Genomic DNA, 20,738 nt, shown 5'->3' with positions numbered 1-20,738 from the left:
TGAAGGTCAGGCAGGAACCAACACTACATTGTTTCCCGTGCCTCCTGAAAACAGTACTGTTCCAGGAGGCATTCCTTAATTGACCAGTTACGTTTTTTATTGTCATTGTGTTTTTTAAAGAAGTATAATTTTAACGTGGTGTTTTAATCTTTTGATTCCTTTACTGTTTTATTTTTTGTGTTCACCACTCCAAAATCTGTTCTAGAAATGGAGCAGTATACAAATATTGTAAATAAATATATAAATAATACATACATAAAATAAACACAATAATAATAAATAATGATAATGCCACCTCTAGGCCCTGAGGTGATCAAGACCTGTTCCCCGCTCTCCTCACCCAACTCAGAAGCTGTGATCAGGTTTGGGGGAACAAAGTGCTGATTATCTCCCCCTCTCCCTCCTGAACCAGCTTTTTGAATTTTGGGTGGTGGTGGTAACGTGTTTCAGAAACATATTGTGTGCTTGTGCTTGTTATTATTATATACTGCTAGCAACAACAGCCTTTTTGGTGGTAGCACCAAGCTGCTCCAAGGACGTTCGCCTGGTAGCTAAGTGAAAAGGATATTATAAAGGCTCATAAACCCTTTGGAACACTACCTGTGGGGAAAAGGTGGTGGTGGGGAAAATGCTTCAAAAAAATAGCAAAGCGGGAAGAAAATTAGAGAAACAAATGTTTGCTTTATGTTAACTGGTACATCACACACCAATTAACATAAAGTGAACGTACATTATTTTCAGTGGAGGCTGGTGGTTCCCCTATCAGTGGGGTGGTGAATCTGCTCTGGGTTTCAGTCAGAACTCTAAACAAGCTTTGCACCTTGGACAGCTCCTTTAGAGTTCTGACTGAACCCCAGATAGGATTCATCGCCCCACTGATATGGAATCCACCAGCCTCCACTGATTATTTATGCAGTGCCATTTACATACATGACACTTAACAGAAGAATGGGAGGATAAGCCCCTAGATTCCTACAATCTAGGAAAAACAACAGCCCATACACGACAGAGGAATGGGAGGGAAGTATTCCGAATAATGGAAGAAAGACAAGGAGTACATATACCTGCAAAGAGACCAACCAGGAACAGTCACGCTGGACTTAGCCAAGCCCTCTAGTTACAAGTTGCCATGTTTTATCTTCAGGGATGCTCTGTTCTGAAGAGCTGTAGACTTAGGGCACAATCCTATGCAGGTTTAGACAGAAAGAAGTCCTTCAACTTTCAGCATGCCCCAGCCAGCTATGTTGGCTGGGGCATGCTGGGAGTTGTAGGACTTTTTTTTTTTTCCTGTCTGAACATGCATAGGATTGCATCCTTAGTGTGACATCCAGACTTGGTCTCCATCTCTAATAGCATCACCTCCCAAATAAAATGAGCTAAAAACATTTCCAGGTTAGTAGCACCCTGAATGCTTCCAGGGTGGCCAGTTTTGAAATACACCCCACTGAGACTTGAGGAGGGGTGGGAAGTTTTATTTCCATTAAGCTGAGTGCCCTCAGCTCATTTCCTATGCTAGTGCATCTTAGTAACTCATCGAGGACAACTGTTAACCTAACAAAGGTAATAGACGTCATCTTTCCTGTGCCGCCTCCTTTATGGAGAAAAAACTGAGACGTTATTAGCTGCTATTAAGCAGAGAAAGTGGCCGTCCCTAGGTTAATTAGTCCTGCTAAAAGCCATTGTGCAGGAAGAGAGCTGGGATTTTACAGTATTAATTCAGTCCAACCTGTCAACCTGTAATCTTGCATGTCTAATGAAAAGCGTTACAAGGAGTCGTCTCCACCTGCAACAGATCCCCTCTTGGAGCAGGTCTCCGACAGCCTGGCCCATATTCCAGGCAGACGTGGTTATGCCTAGGCAGCTGGCATGAAGAATCAGCTGCTGGAGGCTTCATTCCAAACCATCACTCCCTCTAATAGCGAACTCAGATGCTGAGAGCCGATAAGACTGGAGCTAAAAACAGGGCCACTGAGAAACAAGAGGAAGTTGTTGTCTTCTCAAGGGAACCCCAAGATTTGCAGATACACTGCAACATTTTGTTGCAAGCCCCACATATCACTCGAGGCCTGAAGCAGGGGGCCGAAATCCCAAAGCTCACGACATGCGTAATTCGAGTGTGGAAGAGAATGCAAAAGGCACCGGACAGAGGGAAGAAGACAAAAGACAAGAGCGATGCAGGAAATTACAGCATGACCTACTGAAAGACACAAATTGTGTGCGTGTGTGGGCCAGGAAGAGAGAGGAAGTGTTGGAACACACAGACAGGAAAAAGCAAACACAAGTGTATGGCCCAAACCCAATATTTGATGACAGTCCACTGGCATGCAGCAGGACTCAGTTCTGGGATGCGGTCAGACATTATAGACCAGCCTTCCCCAACATGACATGCTCCAGATGTGTTCATCTACAACTCCCAGCATGGCCACAGATGCTGGCCTGGGGCTGACGGGACCTATAGTCCAACGCATCTGGAAAGTATTGAGTTGGGGAAAGCTGGTCTACGAATGAAAGAAGAAAAACAACCAGAATCTCACTCTGCACTAAAGTGTCTGCTTATAGTGGCCCTTTCATCTCTTCTGCAAGCGGACAGGGCATTCCACAAGAATTTGATTTAAGCCAGCTGCCCAAACACAAGTGAAATTTGTTCATGGCAGATTGATGGCTTAGAAAGCCAGCGTGGTATAGCGGTTGAGTAGCAACTTAGGCCTGGGGGAGACCCAAGTGCAAATCCTCGTTCAACTGCTCTGGTCACTGGCTGACCTTGAACCAGTCAGTCTATCTGCCTTGCAGGGTTGTTGTGTTGATAAAGTGGAGGGTGGGGAAGAACTTGTAGGCCACCCCGGGCTCGTTGGAGGAAGGGTGTGATACAAATGGCACAGAAGAAGAACTGGTCCTCTTCCAGTTTGTTTGGTTGCTTGGAGGATTGCCATTGGCAAGCAGGTATTTACAAGGGTGGGTATACACAGACCTGGTGATTATTTTCGCCAAAACAGCACATATTTTCTGTTAGTGTCCTGTCCCTCGAAGGATTTTTGGAACTCGATTTCCATCAGCAAGAACGAGATTTTTTGCAGTGGGTATGGCTGCAGTCCTACAAACACTTACCAGGGAATAGATCTCATTAAACTCAGTGGGACTGACTTCTGAGATATGCATAGGACTGTACTGTAAGTTGGTTGAACTTCGTTCCCGTTGAAATCAGTGGGTCAAGTTAGTTATGACTTAGGCCCCATTGATCTTCAATGGGAACCAAGTTCAACTAACTTACAGTGCAATACTATGCACACATTTACTTGAGAATAATTCCCCTTGAAGGCAATGGGGCTTAGGTCTGAGTAGGCATGGACAGGATTGGCCTGTTCATTGGGGTCCAACCCTATGTGATTACTGTAGCACCTCTTATAACCTCTTCTGTTGGAGGTGGGAGGATGCGAGAAAAAGAGCCTTCTCAGTGTTGGCACCTTATTGTAGAATGCTTTCCTCAGAAGTCTCACCTGACACCAACTCTGATGTCCTTTTGGCACCAGGCAAAGACCTTTTTATTTCCCCCAGGCCTTTGAGCTTCACTTACAATGCAATCCCCTGCATGTCTACTCAGGAATACGTCCCACTGAGTTCAATGGAGCTTACTCCTGTGTAAGGACATGCAGGTTTCAGGCCTTTAACCTGTTTTTATCTCTGCTGATGATTTTACACAGCTCTTTCAGATTCCGCAGCTTTAGAGTGTTTGATTGTACATTTCATCTGGTTGGGGTATTTATTTATTTATTTATTTATTGCATTTATATCCTGCCTTTTTTCCTCCAAGGAACCCACGGTGGCTTACATGATCCTCCTCCTCTCCATTTTATCCTCACAACAACCCTGTGAGGTAGGTTGGGCTGAAAGTCTGTAACTGGCCCAAAGTCCCCCAGTGAGCTTCCATGGCTGAGTGGGGACTAGAACCCAGATCCCTTGACTCTCAGTCCAACATTCTAGCCACTACACCACACTGGCTCTTTTAACTTGTCTCTTTGATGTGAACATAAGCCTGCCCCAGAATTATGTGAACAGCAGGGAAGATGCTTTTATAATAAAATGATGAAGAAATAAAACAACTTCCTGTTTCCTTGTTCTGAAAACCAGCAGGACAGCCTAGGCAGACATCCACTCTCCAAATGCCATTTTGGAAAAGCTCTCGGGAACCACATTCCAGTGGTGGGTGTGGCCTAAGACAAAAGGGGTGGAGCAAAGGGCAGGGCCAAAAACACCAGCATATTTTAGCCTAAAGTTCTTAAGACATTCCAGCCTTTTACAATGGGGGGGGGGGGAATCTGCACAAAAGCTGAGAAACCTCCACACGATTGGTGGCCAGGGGAAAGAGGAGGGGCTAGGGAAAGGGGTGTGGCCACTGAGGGACGCCCAGAGGGCTGGATCAAGCTTCTGGAAGGGCCGGATTTGGCCCCCAGGCTTGAGGTTCTCCACCCCTGGTATATGTGCTTCCGTGGGATAGTCCCTTGAAAATAGTTAGATACGGCTTTGATGAAAGTGCCCAATTTGACGAATGCCACAGCCATCTGCTATAACTTCATGAAACGCATACCTGCAGAAACGGAACATCGTCCATGGAAAAATGTATTTGTGCAGAGCATGCAAATATCAGCAGACGTGCAGAGTTTACTCAAGGTGCAAAAATCCAGGTGAACTTGATGCAGAACATGACTTGGCCTGGGCTTGTAGGGACAAGCTTCCCTACTAATTTGACAACTGTCATCACATCACTGCACCTGACTGGCGTGACCCACCTTTAGAGAGCTCCCTCAGGACTGCGGCCTCACCGTCTTCTGCATCACACTGGGTGTTACTTATCAACAGCTTGAGCCCCTGGGGTTTTAGGCACCCCCAAGAGGACTGGTGTGTTTGCAGTGGCTAGAGGATTGGCTTAGTACTGGGAAGAGACGGGTTCAAATCCCTATCCAGCTCTAAAGCTTACTGTATGTTCTGCAACCCGTCCGACTCTTTCTCAGCCTCACCTACCTCACAGGGTTGATGTGAGGATAACATGGAGGGGGAGGGCCATGTCTGTGATCTTGAACTCTCTGAGCAGCGGCGGGCAATTTGCGGCCCTCCAGGTTTGGTTGGACTGCAACCCCATCAGCCCTAGCCAACATAGCCAATGATGAGGCATGATGGGAGATGCAGTCCAGCAACATCTGGCAGTCTTAAGAGAAAAGGCTGGCCAGCAGGGTGGCCAGATTTGACTTGCTGGCCTCCAAGGAGCCCTATTCTAAGCAATCTTAAAAGATGATTTATCTTAAAAATGTGTGCCCCACTTTTCTTTAGAAAATTAACCCAAGGCATTTACAAAACAACAAGCGACAAAGCAAAGCAAAGGAAACGTAACTGGTATGACAAAAACAACACAATAAGTAATAAACAGAACCAACTACAGGATACCAGCAGAAACACAAAATATTAACAATAACCATTAAGCTCAGCACCCAGAATAATCCCCGAAGAAACAGCCTGAATTCCAACTCGGAAACATATGTTTTCACCTGGCACTTGAAAGTCTACAGCCTCCCCGGCAAAAGAGTCTCACAGCCTCAACACCACCACCAAAGAGGCCCTGCTCCCGCTAGAGTCCTGCTAAACTTCAGTAGATGGTGAGGACATCCAGAGCACAACCTCTGATGTTGAATGGCGCATATGATGGGTTATTAACAAAGAAGGAAAATACATCCCACACACACAGTTGAATCCATAGAGTAGAATCCTTAACATACTTAGAGTAGACCCATGGAAATCAATGGGACTTAAATTCATCATGTCCCATTGATTTCAGTGGGCCTACTCTAAGTATCACTACATCTGGATCCAACCTACACACGTCAAATAATTAGTTTTGAAAATCAAGTTGGATTTTATTTACGAGCTTGGGATTCTGAGATTTGAGGTCATCCACAAAGAAACTCTTACAAAACTTTTAGCAGCATTTCATAATGGCTCGGAGAAACTTTTTCTAAATTGTTTTCAGCCATTAAGGCTTTTAAACCACTCAGAGGAGAAGTATAGCTGAGCTAGTCAAAATATAATTCAAATGTGCAAAGAGTAGGTGGATATGGGTACACTTTGTCTTGATAAGCTTGTTAGTGGAGATAACTGTGGCCAAGAAAATGGTCATATGATTTATTCCAAAGCTATTTTGCAAAAAAGGCTTCACGCACGATCCAGCACAATGGAGTGGAGAGAGACCAACATTAAAAATGACAATTTAAGTATATATTATAAATAGAGAAAAAAAGGAAGAATTTAGTAGGAAAAAAGGCATATACAACGAGACAAAAAAAAAAAAGGATTAATACATCGATTAACAAAAGAAAGCATCAATGTTCAGTACACACACCTTCAAAGAGATACCATCATATCAATGTAACGAAAGAGTAAATTGTCTTTTTGTCATTCCAAAAAGCTATGAAAATCAACAATTTTTCAGTTTTTTCAGCCAATTGTATGCTCTTCAAGTACTTGAAAGGTTGTCAAAGAGAGGAAGGCCAGGATCTCTTCTCGATCATCCCAGAGTGCAGAACACGGAATAATGGGCTCAAGTGACAGGAAGCCAGATTCCGGCTGAACATCAGGAAAAACCTCCTGACTGTTAGAGCAATACGACAATGGAACCCATTCCCTAGGGAGGTGGTGGGCTTTCCCGTACCGGAGGCACTCAAGACGAGGCTGGACAGCCACCTGTCAGGGATGCTCTGACTTGGATTCCTGCATTGAGCAGGGGGTTGGACGTGATGGTCTTGTAGGCCCCTTCCAACCCTACTATTCTACGATTCTATGAAGCTGGACAGCCACCTGTCAGGGATGCTCTGACTTGGATTCCTGCACTGAGCAGGGGGTTGGACTCCATGGTCTTGTAGGCCCCTTCCAACCCTACTCTTCTAGGATTCTATGATTGCAATGTCCTCCCTGTGGCTGCGGCAGGGGAGGGGGGAGCCGCATAGCTCAAGCTTCATGAAGGTTTAGCATTCACGTAACACTAAACCTGGGGTTCGGATGCGTTGGACTACAGCTCCCATAAGTCCTGGCTGGAATGAATACAGGTCAGGGATTATGGGAATTGTAGTCCAAAGCAACCTGGAAGGCACCAGTGTGCCCACCCCTGTGCTAAACCATAATGAAGCGTTATGCCTCCAAAGGCCCACTAGGCTGCAATCCTATGTATGTTTAGATGGGAAAAAGCCCTACAACTCCCAGCATGGCTGGCTGGGGCATGCTGGGAATTGCAGGCCTGTTTTCTGTCCAAACATGCCTAGGATTGCGGCTTTCGCGTATCCGCTTTTTGTCCCTTGAGATCCCAGGCTTAAACAACCACAAATTCCCCATACGGACTCACCCCATTCTGCCAGAACGGCGGGTTCAAGCTCTTCACTTTTAATGATTATCTTTTTTGCTGCATAAATGCTGGCTTCCCCAATTGCACCCAGACACACCCCAGGACATCACGTTACAGCACAAGAGATAAAAGGCGGCGAGGGGGAAGTTGCCTGTGACGAAGGGATATGAAGTAGCCGGATTTAACTTCGGCGAAGAAGCACGAGAGGGCAAAACGAGGCAGCGGGCGGCTGGGGGCGGAGGTACAAAAATGACGGGGCAGGGGGAATACGAGGGAAAAGATTTCAACAGTAAAAGGAAGTTCAGGATAATGACTCCCCAGAGGGAGAACGTCAAGCTGGGCCCATTCAAGAACCGCTGTAATAACATGCACAGTTTTAAGCGAGAATACGAGAAAGATGGGCAAATTCTCTAAGCTGGTATAAAGGCCTCTACGGGAGTATCAAAATTGGTAGTTTCTTATGCAAACTACTGCCGATGCCAGAGAGATCCGAGGGCGTAGCTCACCCTGGCTCCCTCCACCTGCCGTTGCTTGTGATCTTAGGGCACAATCCTATGGCCGCTAGACAGCAGCTGGACGGCCACAGGATTATTCGGTTTCGGGAACCGACCTCAGAGCCCACGCTCCGAGGTCAGTTCCTAGAAAACCGCCTCCTTGCCCCTTCCCCACCGCCTCGTAGGCAGCGTGGATCGTCCCGGGCTCTGCACTCGGAAGAGCAGCACGGAGCGGGAGGAAAGGGGGTGTTCCTGGGGACGGGGACCTCGGAAGGGCCGGTACATGCTTCCTATGCATCGTCCAGCCACTCCCCCCGCCGAAGCACTGCGTCTAGGCAGCCAAAATTGGCCGTCTATCTGCGAATGCAGGGCGGCTGGGGCATAGAGAAGACCCCCTCCGCGCTCCACTCGCCCTGCATTGGATTGCCTCCGAGTTCAAAGGCAGCTGCCTATCCCCATAGGATCGCACCCTTATTTAATTTTTATTTAAAGTATTTTTATTCTGTTCCTCAGCTAAAAAGCCTCCCAAAGTGACTTATAAACAACGAATAAAAACACGAGCGTCCCCGATGGCGGGCCTACAATCTGAAAAGTAGCGATGTGGGGTTTCCGGAAAATTTTGAATTGTATCTCATTTGCATCAGAAAATTAGAGCGCGGTCTCATTTAGCATGTTTATTTTACTTGTATTTACTAAACAACAAAGCTAAGAAAAGGACCCCATGCTAATTGTGTGTTCCAAAACACCGCAAGTATTTAGCCTGAAATATTTGAGGGGGAAAATTAAGGAATAGTTGACGTGATTTAAATGTTATGTTACATTAAAAATCTTACTGGAATACCCGTAAAAATTTAAAGACAATAGCATGTACTTCCCTCATTGTTTAAATGAAAAAAAAGCAAAGGTACTGAAAACTGTTGACACACTAATTCAGACTTCCCCAACCTGGTGCTGTCCTGATGTGTTGGCCTACAACTGCCAGCATCCATGGCTGCCTGGGGGTGCTTGGAGTTGTAGTCTACCACATCAAAAAGGTATCAGGTTGAGGAAGGCTGCGCTAAGAAATTTTAGCGACCCAAAGAACTCTGCATGATATGCTGACAACCACTCATCTATTTCAACAGAACTCAATTCTAAGGTGATTGGGGCACCTTCAATTTTGTTGTCCCTACTTATTAGTTCCATTTCACACCGAGACATACATGTATTTCAGTCACATGTATGTATTATTACCACCTGGAAACTGCCACGCTGGCCTAATATTCTATCTGCAATTGGCGTCCATTCATTGGTATTAATGAACTCATGAAATGGAAAATTTCCATGGAAAAACAGAGCACTGGAAAAAAAAAATCTGCTCCACATCGCTGCTGAAAGGACATGGCACAAGAGGAAAGAGGGATGAGGAGGGAAGAAAAAAAAAGTAAGTGGGCTTTCAGCAGGGCTGGTGGAAAGGCCCTGTTCCCCATTTCTTCCCCCATGTCCCCTCATTGCATGAGTATTGGTAGCAGACTGCATGAAAAGCAACCCATTTGACACTCCCAAAGGAACCTTATGCCAACTGAGAATGTTTGTCCATCTGCCCTGGTGTGGTCTACTCTGAATGCAAAAGTTCTCCAGGGTTTGATGCAGAGTTCTTTCCCATCAACTGCTACCAGATCCTTTTAACAGCAGATGCCAAGTATTGCATCTGGGACTTCCCACAGGCAATACACGAGCTCTTCCAGTAAGCCAAGGTTCCTCCCCTTAACTCTCCTCACCCTTATCTTAGGACAAGCTGCTGACGTGGTTGTGCCTTCGCTCCTCCAGTCCAAAATTACCTGCAAGCATGTGGAAAATTCAGTACATGGGGTTTTGCTCCAGGTCTGAGCAATAACCACATTTGGGGCTCAAGAAAGCATCTCCCCCAATGCCAAATTGCAAGGAAGACCCCTGGCTTTTCCCACCATATGCAGCCAGGCTCACTTGCTCGAGTGATCTGCCCTGCTCTACAGGCAGCTTCCTGCGGCATCTGGCTCTGCCCCTGTGCTTCAAGCACACGGCCAAGTCCATTTTGGAAGGACTACTCTGTGCCTAGTTCTCTCTGCCTTTGAACCGTGAGTTGAACTAGAAACCCTTGTGGACGCTTATTTATTTGCTTTATACTCTGCCCTTCCACCAAGAAAATGGCACTCAGTGGCTAATAAAACAAATACGCTTTCAGTTCTTAACAAGCTCCCTCCACCTCCGTTTTCTGCCTTGCAATCCCGTGATTCAATTATAGATTAAATTATAGATCAGCTTTTGCCAATGGCCACACAGGCTAGGAACGATGGAGTTGCCATCCAACCCCTCTGAAGGACACCAGGTCGGGGATGTCCAATGCAGATGAATATGTTTGCCTCCCCCCCCGCACTGGCTCCCTCTAGCTGGGGGGAGGGAGACACACTAAATATCTCTTGTGCTAAATTAAAATCAGTCCTAACTTCCATCCCCCACCCACATTTTCTTTTTATTAAAGAGTTAGTCACTCCAGCAGTCTCGAAGCAAAGACTTCCCTGCACCCAAGGGCAAACTAAGAATACATTCAGAAGTAAAAGGCTACAGTCTCTCAAAGTGAGAGATGGAAACTGGTTTTTCTACTCAGAAGGGGAGGGGGGAGGGAAGAGTAAAAAACAGCCTTGTGATCCTTAAAGGTGCGATTCCACGAGTACTCTTGATATTCGTAATAGCGGTATGAGCTCCCAGGTCCTGTTGTTCACTTGACTTCGCTTTGCTAACTAAAGGGCCAGTCATGTCATCAATGCACCCTGCCCAAACAGTACAAGACAACATAAACCACAAACCTCTTTGTCATCTACAATTCCCTGCGTCAAGTTGTGTCCTTGGCATTCCCAACTGCCTTCACGTGCTGAAATCGGTGCAGCTGCCCACTTCCTGCTCAACAGCGAGAGGAAACTGCAGTCTTGAGCTTGAGGCATGACCAATGAGAAAGGAAGCATGGGTCATTTTGCACATGAGTGGACCATGCCTCAATGCTTTTGTTTTGCAGCTGGCTGTGTCGTCCAAATTCCAGACAATCTGCAGTCAATCTTAACTATGGTTGGCGGAAACAAGCCAACTTCAAACTATGGTTTATGAAGCTGGCTTGTTTTCCACTAATCATGGTTAAGATTAGCCATCACCTCGGATTCAAATGACACACGAAACTGCAGTTGATCTAGAATGGAAACAGAAGCTTCCGATCTCCGCTGTGTTGGTGCGGGGAGCGCACAAAGCTGAGACACATTCTCACAACGTTGCCCTGTGATCCAAGTCCCAAGAAGAAGGAGAGAATGGTCCACTGCAACATCAGAGGTGGCTTCAGAGGAGAACAAAGACACACAGCTACCCAGCAGTCATCACCACCACAGTCTCTCTGATGGTGAGAAGGTTGGCACAGAAGGAAATTCAAACAGGTGCAATTGTTGGGGAAACAACAGAGCTGGGGAGTGAGCGCAATCCTTGTGATCATAGCCATTTAGAAGCAAGCTTTCAGATTCTCCTATGCACACAGCCCCTTAGGTCTTCATCTACATAGGAATCCACTACAAGACACAGAGATGTTCACTAGCTTAGATTGACTTAAAAACACACACAACAGAATTAGACACATTCACAAAAGACAGATGGGGGGGGGAGTCCTGCAACTCCCAGCATGCTGGGAGTTGTAGGACATTTCTGTCTAAACATGCATGGGATTAAGCCCTAAATTGATTGGGATCCAAGCTGGGAAGGCGGGGGGGGCAGAATGAATGCACTGAAAACAATTAATGTAATCATTTTAGCATGCCCAGAATGCTGAGCATTTATATCTCATGCGTATGCATGCACACCCACGGAGTCTCTCTCCTATAGATAGCAATCTTTAAAAAGTTAATTATCAACGGATCAGAACAAAACGAGACTAGTCCACCAGTCTGTTCCCACAGTAGCCAACCACATGCTTCTGTGAAGCACACAAGCGGGATACAGGCACAACCACATCCGCCCGACACTTCCCAATTTGACTGGCACTGCACTGCACCCATCTGTTAGGTTACTAATGAATGTTACAAAACCATGCTGGCTGCAGTGGAAAATGTCACGGTACAGATTTCCCCCTACTCCATATTTATGCATGTATGTTATTTATTTACAATATTTATAAACTGCTCAACATCAAAAGATTTCAGAGCGGTAAACAGCAAAGATAAAAATGTTAAAACAACTAAATCATTTTACAAGAAACGCATTCTGAATTTAATAAACTGCAGCCGGTCACTCAAGGAAGGGCTCTCAAAATAACAGCATCTTCAGGAGGCGCTGGAAACGGTAGAGCGTTGGTGTCTGCCTAACCTCTGAAGGCAGGGAGTTCCACAGGAAGGGGGCCACCACACTCAAGGCTCTTTTCCTGGTGGACTCCAACCAGGCCATGGGTCCATGTGGAACCACCAGGAGCACGCCCTCTGATGACATCTGCGATTGGGCATGTTGGTAAGGGGGAAGGCACTCTCTCAGGTATCCTGGTCCCAAGTTGTTTAGGGCTTTGTACATGAGTACTAAAACCTGGCCCGGTAGCAAATAGGTAGCCAGTGCAGTTCCCTCAGCAAAGGAGTTGCTGAAAAGGGGCAGCTCCCGACAACAGCCGAGCTGCTGCATTCTGCAATGCACATATCACTTATCGGGGCTGATAAGCATCGTCTGACCTAAATGGCCCCTCCTTTTTTCCCTTCCCCTGTCTGTTCCCTGCTGTGTTGAAGTTTGGATTGCAAGCACTGAGCAAAGGGCTGGATGCGCCCGATCTCATCTGATCTCGGAAGCTAAGTAGGGTCACTCCTGGTTAGTTCTTGGATGGGAGACTGCCTGGGAATCAGGCTTCCTGCAGTGACCAGGGGGTTGGACTCGATGGTATTGTAGGCGCCTTCCAACCCTATGATTCAATGATATAAGCTGCTAAGGACAGAGACCTGAACTCTTCAGCCCTATAAAGCACCATAACAGCCAGTGTGGTGTAGTGGCTAGAGTGCTGGACTAGGAGCCGGGAGATCCGGGTTCTACTCCCCACTCAGCCATGGAAGCTCACTGGGTGACTTCGGGCCAGTCACAGACTCTCAGCCCAACCTACCTCACAGGGCTGTTGTTGTGAGGATAAAATGGAGAGGAGGAGGAGAACGTAAGCCGCCTTGGGTTCCTTGCAAGAGGAAAAAAGGTGGGATGTAAATGCAATGCAATCAATCAATCAGTCAATAACAGTAGCTAAGACTTATTAGCTACAGAACCAAGTTCAAGGTTCTGTTGTTGAATACAAATAACTTGGGACCAGGATACCAACTTGGGACCATCACCCAGCTGACCCCAAAGATCTTCAGAGGAGGCTTTATTGTCTGTTCCACGACCAACAAGTCACCACATCGCATCTCAAAAGCAGGACTTCTCAGTCATGGCACCCACGCTCTTGAACACCCAGCTCAAGAGGCAGAAAATGTGGCATGGTTTAAACGCCTACTCAAAATGTACAAGCTATCCCTGGCTTATAACTGATGATCACGCTGCTTCTTTCTTTTACTGTCTCTTTTTATTGTTTCTTTTTTATCTTGCATTTGTCATGGCGGATTTTTTCTTAGTGCTCTCCTGTATTATACCTGTACATTTAACTGTGATTTAAAAAATATTTTTCTATGTAAATCACTTAGAGATTTTATTATATGAAGCCGTATACAAGCATTACTAACAATTAACATAGAATAATTAATTAATTGCTGATTAATTATTAATCAATAATTAATAATTAAATAGCAAGAAGACAAGCAAACATATCCTACCCTCTCCTCAAAAGCTCAGAATGACTTGCAACTGCACTCACCATGGACACTCATCCTGTCGTTGCTTAGCTCCAACCAGGCAAACGTCCAGGCTACTAATTAACATTATTCCATGGCAGAACTGCCTCCAAATGCGAAATAAATTAATAAATTATATTTTTCCTTTCCACCCAGACATATCCAAGGCGGCTAATGCAGAACAGGAAGGATGCAACTTAAAATAGAAAGAGGTTTAAGAGGCGCAGCAACAGAAATAACGACCAATGTGAATTTGCTATCAAAGGCCTTCCCAAACAACTAGATATTCATCCAGTGCTGAAAAAATCAGAGCCAGACAGGTTTCCCTATTTTTCTGCTAAAGTGATCCAGCAGCTAAGAAGTTAGTTTTTCATTAATCCATTGTCTGATTTTTATTTTTCTAAAAAGAAAAAAAAAAGGATTTTGGAAAAACTACTAGTAAAATAAAACAGGCAGGATTTGCAACGAACAGTTGCAGCATGAAGCGCTTCTTCTTCAGAATTTCCAGCCACTCTGTTCCATTTCCCCGACTCCCGTTTTCCATTAGCAGTCCATCAGCAATCCACAGCCACTGTGCATGCTCAGTTTTTGGGGTTGTTCCCTGCTGCCCTTAGGGATTTATTTCCCCAAGGATTTTTTTTTGTACTTCTGCATACCTCAGGGTCCCCCCACCCCAAGCCTGGCTGATACCTCCCTCTTGTGCATGGACAGTGCTGTTTTGGCCACTTAACCAACGGCACGTACAGCTTGAACATCAGAAATAGAAGGCGTGATGACTCGTCAAATGTGTATGGCCCTCATTCTGATATTGCATACAGGCTTTCTTCACATGGAGCTTTTATCCTGCGATTGGGATTGCTCCTTCACAGAGGTTTGTGGGCTCTCTACATGACGCCGTGAACCTCCAGGGCGTCTCCTGCACTAAATGCCCGTTGTTCCGTTTTTAAATAGACCGCAGATCATGAGCTATCAAATTACCCCGTTGTGTTCCGCTTCAGTTTCCTCTGTGAAAAGAGGAAAAGCAGCGAGAAGAGGAGCGAGATCAATGAAAGATAATGGAAGACTCCGATATGGGGGGAAGGGGGAAAGGAAGTGGGTGAAAAAGGGAGTCGTCGTGATCCTGCATTAAAAACGGAAGCAGAAAGCCCCATTTCAAAGACGGATTTTAGGCTGTTGTAGAGATTCAAGCCACAGACTCAAGCCACTGATTCACAACATCACTCACACTGAATGTGTGCTTCTGGAGTACACCTGTGTACTTTTAAATAACCCCCCACACGGTTGGTTACAGCATTCACAAAGTCGACTTTTACTACCATAGTTCTCACTGACAGGCCCGGTTTGCGCATTAACAGCAACCCAGAATTCTCAGCAATTTCTGGCTTGTCATTTACGAGTCGCAGGCTCCCACGTGGTGCTTGATTGCTTCTGCTTGGCTGCTCCTGCCAGTGGGAATGGCTAAACAAACCAGGAAATTTCCAGCATGGGCTCCTATTGCATTCCATCTGAGCCAAAATTCTGGGCTTGTTGCACGCAAATAAGCCAGGAATCAGAAGCCAAGAACAAACCCTGACTTCAGATTCCAGATTGTTAGGAGAGCAACAAGCCATAATACCAGTGGGAACTAATAGCCAGCATTACCAATAAAGTAGAATCCACATTAGTTCTGGCTTATTATCGTTATGTGCAAACCAGCTAAGCGTATACATCACAGAACTAAAAAATCCAACATATAATCCAAGTGAGAGCGCACTTACTGTTTGATTGTGCCTTCAACATAGTGCTTTCAAAGGCACATTGATTAAAAAGAAAAGTGACTTGAATTAGAAGGATGGTAAGATGCAAATGAAGCCAGCAAGGGTCCTGGAAATTGCTTATCTCCAGAACTTATCCACTCATTTGATTGTATTCATTTAGGACTCAGTAGAAACCCAGGTTCTTTCTCCCACTACAGGAGTTAAATTAGCAAAATAAAGCTAGAAATCTGGTGACAACACAAAACACTGCTGTTGTGAACGGTCAGCGTATTTCTGAGCTTTGCATACAATTGACACAGAGGCTGCATTCGCACATAATGGCTAAGCCAGGACTTGGCATTATGTGCACAAGGAGAAAGGAGCTGGTGTAAATTGCCAAGCTCAAGCACTTCCTCTCCTCCTCCTGCAAGGCTGGGAGGAATAACTTGGGATTCAGTTTCACTTTGCCTGATTCCTGGCTTGTTGTTACATGCAAACCAGGAATTATAGTTTAAAAGAAATTCTAGCTTGTGAAGCAAGCCAGCTAAACAATTCAGGGTTTGCATGTAAGGACGAGCCAAAAGTCTGCTGAAATGAAACTGAATTCTGTTTTATTCCTCCTCCTGGGTGGGAGAAGAGAGGAGACGGGGGCTTCAAGCAGCCCCCTTTCTCTTTGTGCAAGTAATGCTAAATCATGGCTTAGCATTATGTGTGAATGCAGCCAGTAAAAAGGGAGAGAGTCAATGGGGTGCAGTGGGTTAGGGTATCAGGGACCCAGGTTCAAATCCTCATTTAGCCATGAAGCTCACTCGGTAACCTTGGGCCAGTCACTATCGCTCAGCCTAACCTACCTCACAGGGTTGTTGTGAGGCAAAAAATGGCATGGGGGGGGAGAACATCACCTTGAGTACATTACCTTGAGCTCCCTAGAGGAAAGGTGGGTTCCAAGTATAAATACATATAAATAAATAAATGCATCACTATGCACCTCTTGCATTTTACAGCCATTTGGCCATTAATAGTGTGCATGCGTGCAAATGTGCAAGAGAGAGAAGGATGGGGGATAACAGGATAAAGTTCATGCACGTGACCTAGTGGGTTCTACACCACAAAAGCTAAAATTGCAATATACCTGCTAGTCTTTAAAGGGTGCCAGAAGGTCCTTGGTTTGTTTTGCTATAAGGGCTGCACCTCTGGAAGCTTAAAAGTAGTACAGAGGAGGGAATGCCAGCCCGGTGTAGTCATAATGGGGTCCCCAATCTTTTGGGGTTGGTCAGCACATTTGAAATTTTGAGTGTCGTACGTAGATGCTCTCACAAAATGCTTCCCCAGGAATGGGGGGGGGGGGGTTAACCACAGTTGTCACAGTATGCACGGCCAGTCACAAAGCACCCAACAGCTCATCCACAGAACTGATCCACACATTTGATTGTATTCATTTGGGATGCAAGAGAGACTAAGGTTCTCTCTCCTACTACAGGAGTTAAATTAGCAAAGCAAAGCTAGAAACTTGGGCACAACACAAACGCTGCTGTTGTGAATGGTCAGCATAAATCTGGGCTTTGCACAGAATCATAGAAGAGTAGGGTTGGAAGGGGCCTACAAGACCATCGAGTCCAACCCCCTGCTCAAGGCAGGAATCCAAGTCAGAGCATCCCTGACAGGTGGCTGCCCAGCCTCGTCTTGAACACCTCCAGTGTGGGAGAGCCCACTCCCTCCCTAGGGAATTGGTTCCATTGTCGTATTGCTCTAACAGTCAGGAGGTTTTTCCTGATGTTCAGCCGGAATCTGGCTTCCTGTCAGTTGAGCCCATTATTCTGTGTTCTGCACTCTGGGATGATCGAGAAGAGATCCTGGCCTTCCTCTCTGTGACAACCTTTTATGTACTTGAAGAGCATACAATTGGCAAATTGGTGAGGCTAAAAGTAAAGTAACATGCCCAAGAATCTAAATATAAGGCAGGGGTGGGGTCTGAGTTCCAAAACAACAAGAGCAAAACCTGCCTCTCATTTCATTTTTTTAAAATTTAAAATGTACCTTAAAAATTTGGCAGGGAACCTGGTGAGTGCCAAGTCAGTGCCATGCTGGAGACTCTCAGACCGGAGTTCAAACCCCTGCTCAGCCTCAAAACTTTGGGCCTGTCCCTGTTTCTCAATCTAGCCTACCTCAGAGGGGTGTTGCAAGAACAAAATGGAACACACACACACATCCTTCCTTGAAAGAAGGACAAGGTGAAAAGGTTAGTTAGTAAAAGAATAAATATCGGCTGATGCAACTTTCCTCATAGCAAAAATTCTACAGCTATGAAGGCAAAGGAACACCAACCTCGCTTTGCATTTGGTAATACCGGCAGGCGGGTTCAAAGTTGCTCGGGGCCCCCCGAATGCAAACTTGGCTGCCTCCAGTAAGGCCCAAATTTCAAAACCGGTGCAGGTCTCAGTCATTCAAAGGCTGCTGGCTGCATCTTCTGCAAGAACTGTTGCTATCATGTATTTCTTCTTCTTTTTTTACCAAAGCTGCCTCCTTTGGAAGACTGCGTGCGTGCAAGGACGGAGGAAATACAGAAAAGGGAAGCGGCGGCCAGAATGGCTCCCGCCTAGGCAAAGTCCTAGCCAAGCCAAGAGGAGTTGGAAGAGCCCAAGGAAGGGAGAGGCCAAGTTCCCTCCCGGAAATGCAAACACTGCAGGAGGGTGGGAAGAAGGAAAAGGAAAGACACTAAAGCCCTGTGACCTTTTGCCTGGAGAGAGATGGAGGCTGCAGTCTTAGGCATCAGCCTTTCCCAACCTGGCGCCCTCCAGAAACGTGGGACTCCGACTCCCATCATCCTGGCTGTGGGATGATGGGAGTTGGAGTCCCACCCTTCTGGAGGGCGCCAGGTTGGGAAAGGCTGAACACACACACGCAGGCTTGGGCTCACGGGGCGAATTTCTGGCCGCCTCCCTCCCTGCGATCGACCCTGCTCCAGCAAGAGCCGGGCGCGGATCGGGGCCTCCTGGGTCATGAGTCCCTCTCCGCAGAGGCCGCCCCCCGCCTGGCCCGACAGAGCCCCGTCCTCGCCAACAGGATTTGGGAGGCGAGAAGCAAGTCATGGAGGAAGCCGCTGCGACAAGCCGAGATGGGGACACACCTGTCGCCTCACCTGTCCCGGCCCGGCCCCGCCTTCCTTCTCCAAGTTCAGCGCCGAGATGAGATACAGCGAGGCCAGCCAGGAAGCGGCCGAGAACGGCCCGCAGCGCCGCCGAGGCCCCCCTCTCGGCATCCCCCCGCTCTCCAGCCCGGGGCGCACGTCGGGAAAGCCAGACGCGTGACTTTGGACGGGTCCTTCCAAACGGGTGGCGCCTCTTAACTGGAGGAGTGGCTCTCTGGGAGGGGGGTCCGGGAGCGTTTAAAAGGACGGGGGTGCGGCCAGGCGGGGGTCCAGGCGGGGCGCGCCCGGCTCCCCTCTCCAAAGGCGCTGTCCGACGGGCTGAGGTCTTGGAGGCACGGGGGGGGGATGAGGCGCCCCCCCAGACAGGATCGCTTAGCCCCCCCATTAGAGAGATGGGGGTCGGAGGAGAAAGTGGCCCCGGGCGGGGGCGTCGCCGGGCCCGGCTCACCTGCGCGCGTGGCTGCTCTCCGGCGGCGTCCGCGCATCGTCCCGGCTGCGAGCGCGGCGCGCCCGGCTGCTCCCGTCCGCGGCGGCGGCGGCCTGGCTTGGCGTGGGGGTGGCCGAGCCACGCCAGCCGCCGCCCCCGCCCGGCCCGGCCCGGCCCGGCCCGGCCCCCCGCGCCGCCCACCGGCCCCGGCGGGTCCTAGAGCCTCCGCCGCCCCAAGCGGAGCCGCGGCGCAGCGCCGGGACCGAGGGAGGGCGCGGACGAGCCCGGGCGGGCGCTGCAGGCGAGAGGCGAGGGCTTCCCCCCTCCCCCTCTTCCCTTTCCCCCTTTTCCTCTCCCTCTCCCTCTCCCCTTTTTCTCTTTCCCTTTCCCCTCCCGCTTTTTCTTTCCCCTCCCCTCCTTTCCTTTCCCCCTCCCTTTCCTTCTGTCCCTTTTCCTTTCCCTCTCCCTTTCCACTTTTCCTCTTTCCCCTTTCCTTCCCCTCCTTTTCCCTTTTCCTCTCCCCCTTTTCTCTTTCCCTTTACCCTCCCCCTTTTCCCTTTCCCTCTCCCGTCCCTCTTTTCCCCTCTCCCTTTCCCCTCCCCTCCCCTCCCTTCCCCTTTCCTCTCCCTCTCCCTCTCCCTTTCCCCTCCCCCTTTTTCTTTCCCTGCCCCTCCCCTCCTTTCCTTTCCCCTCCCTTTCCCCCTCCCTTTACCTCCCGCCTTTTCCCTTCCCACCTTTCCCTCTCCCTTTCCACTTTTCCTCTCCCCCTTTCCTCTTACCCCTCCCCTCCTTTTCCCTTTCCCTCTCCCTTTCCTTTTTTCTCTTGTCCCTTTCCCCCTTTTCTCTTTCCCTTTTCCCTCCCCCCTTTCCCCCTCCCTTTCCCCCTTTCTCTTTCCCCTCCCCTCCCTTCCCTTCCCCTCCCCACCTTTCCCCTTTCCCCCTCCCTACCTTTCCCCCCTTCCTTTCCCCTTTTTCTCTTTTCCCTTTCCCCTCCCCTCCCTTTTCCCTTTCCTTTCCCCTTCCCTCCCCCCTTCTGTTCATACACTGCTGGTGAAATCAAGCCTCCAGCCTCAGAAGCAGCCTACCTCTAAAGAAGAAGTGCAGGTGGCCAAGAGCGAGGGAGGAGCTGTTTCCTACCTGGGCCGCGGGGCACCCTAGGAGAGGAACCTTGGAAGCTGACTTCTTCTGCGTCAGACCCTTGACCCATCTAGCCTAGTATTGTCGACACTGACTGGCAGCAGCAGCTCTCCAGGGTTTCAGGCAGGAGTTTTCCAGCCTTATCTGAAGAAGCTGGGGATCGAACCTGGAACCTCCTGCATGCAAAGCAGGGGCTCTGCCACTGAGCTATGGCCCCCTTCCCCTCACTTCAGCCTTTGAAGGCATTATTATTTATTGCGTTTGTAGCCCATTGCACAACTTTAATGCACGATTTGCACACGGCATCGATCCCTTCGGCATCGAGCTAGTGCAGAATTCAGCCAGCAGGTTCTGATAGGGACTAGGTGAGGTGAACAGAGAAGTCCAGTCCTGGCTTGCCCACGGTTGCCAGTTTGTTTCCAGACCAAATTCAAAGTGCTGGTTTTAACCTATAAAGCCCAATGCCCCAAGGAACCCCAATGCCCCAAGGACTGTCTCTCCCCCTATGAACCCCAGGGTGGCTTCAGAGACCCTTCTCTGTCTGTGTTTTTCTCTTCTCTTCCCAGCATTAGGCA

General features: G+C 48.0%; 1 protein-coding gene across 2 annotated transcripts in view; it reads right to left on the bottom strand.

Annotated features, from left to right (window-relative positions):
• The window catches only part of TMEM51 (transmembrane protein 51), a 41,222-nt gene extending 22,024 nt beyond the window's left edge, over nt 1-19,198 (bottom strand). The window contains exon 1 of one of the 2 annotated variants that reach the window (XM_084822270.1): nt 19,048-19,198. The gene's annotated coding sequence lies outside the window, so the exon portion shown is untranslated. Of the gene's footprint in view, nt 1-10,700; nt 10,798-19,047 lie in introns of those variants that run through there. The other variant, XM_084822271.1, reaches the window with a different exon arrangement.
• Nucleotides 19,199-20,738: the final 1,540 nt, after the last annotated feature.

The sequence above is a fragment of the Heloderma suspectum genome, chromosome 15 (assembly GCF_057233095.1).
Source record: "Heloderma suspectum isolate Gila_16-S chromosome 15, 16-S_ref, whole genome shotgun sequence".
NCBI classification, from domain to species: Eukaryota; Metazoa; Chordata; class Lepidosauria; order Squamata; family Helodermatidae; genus Heloderma; species Heloderma suspectum.
This window is presented reverse-complemented; position numbering and strand designations above follow the sequence as displayed.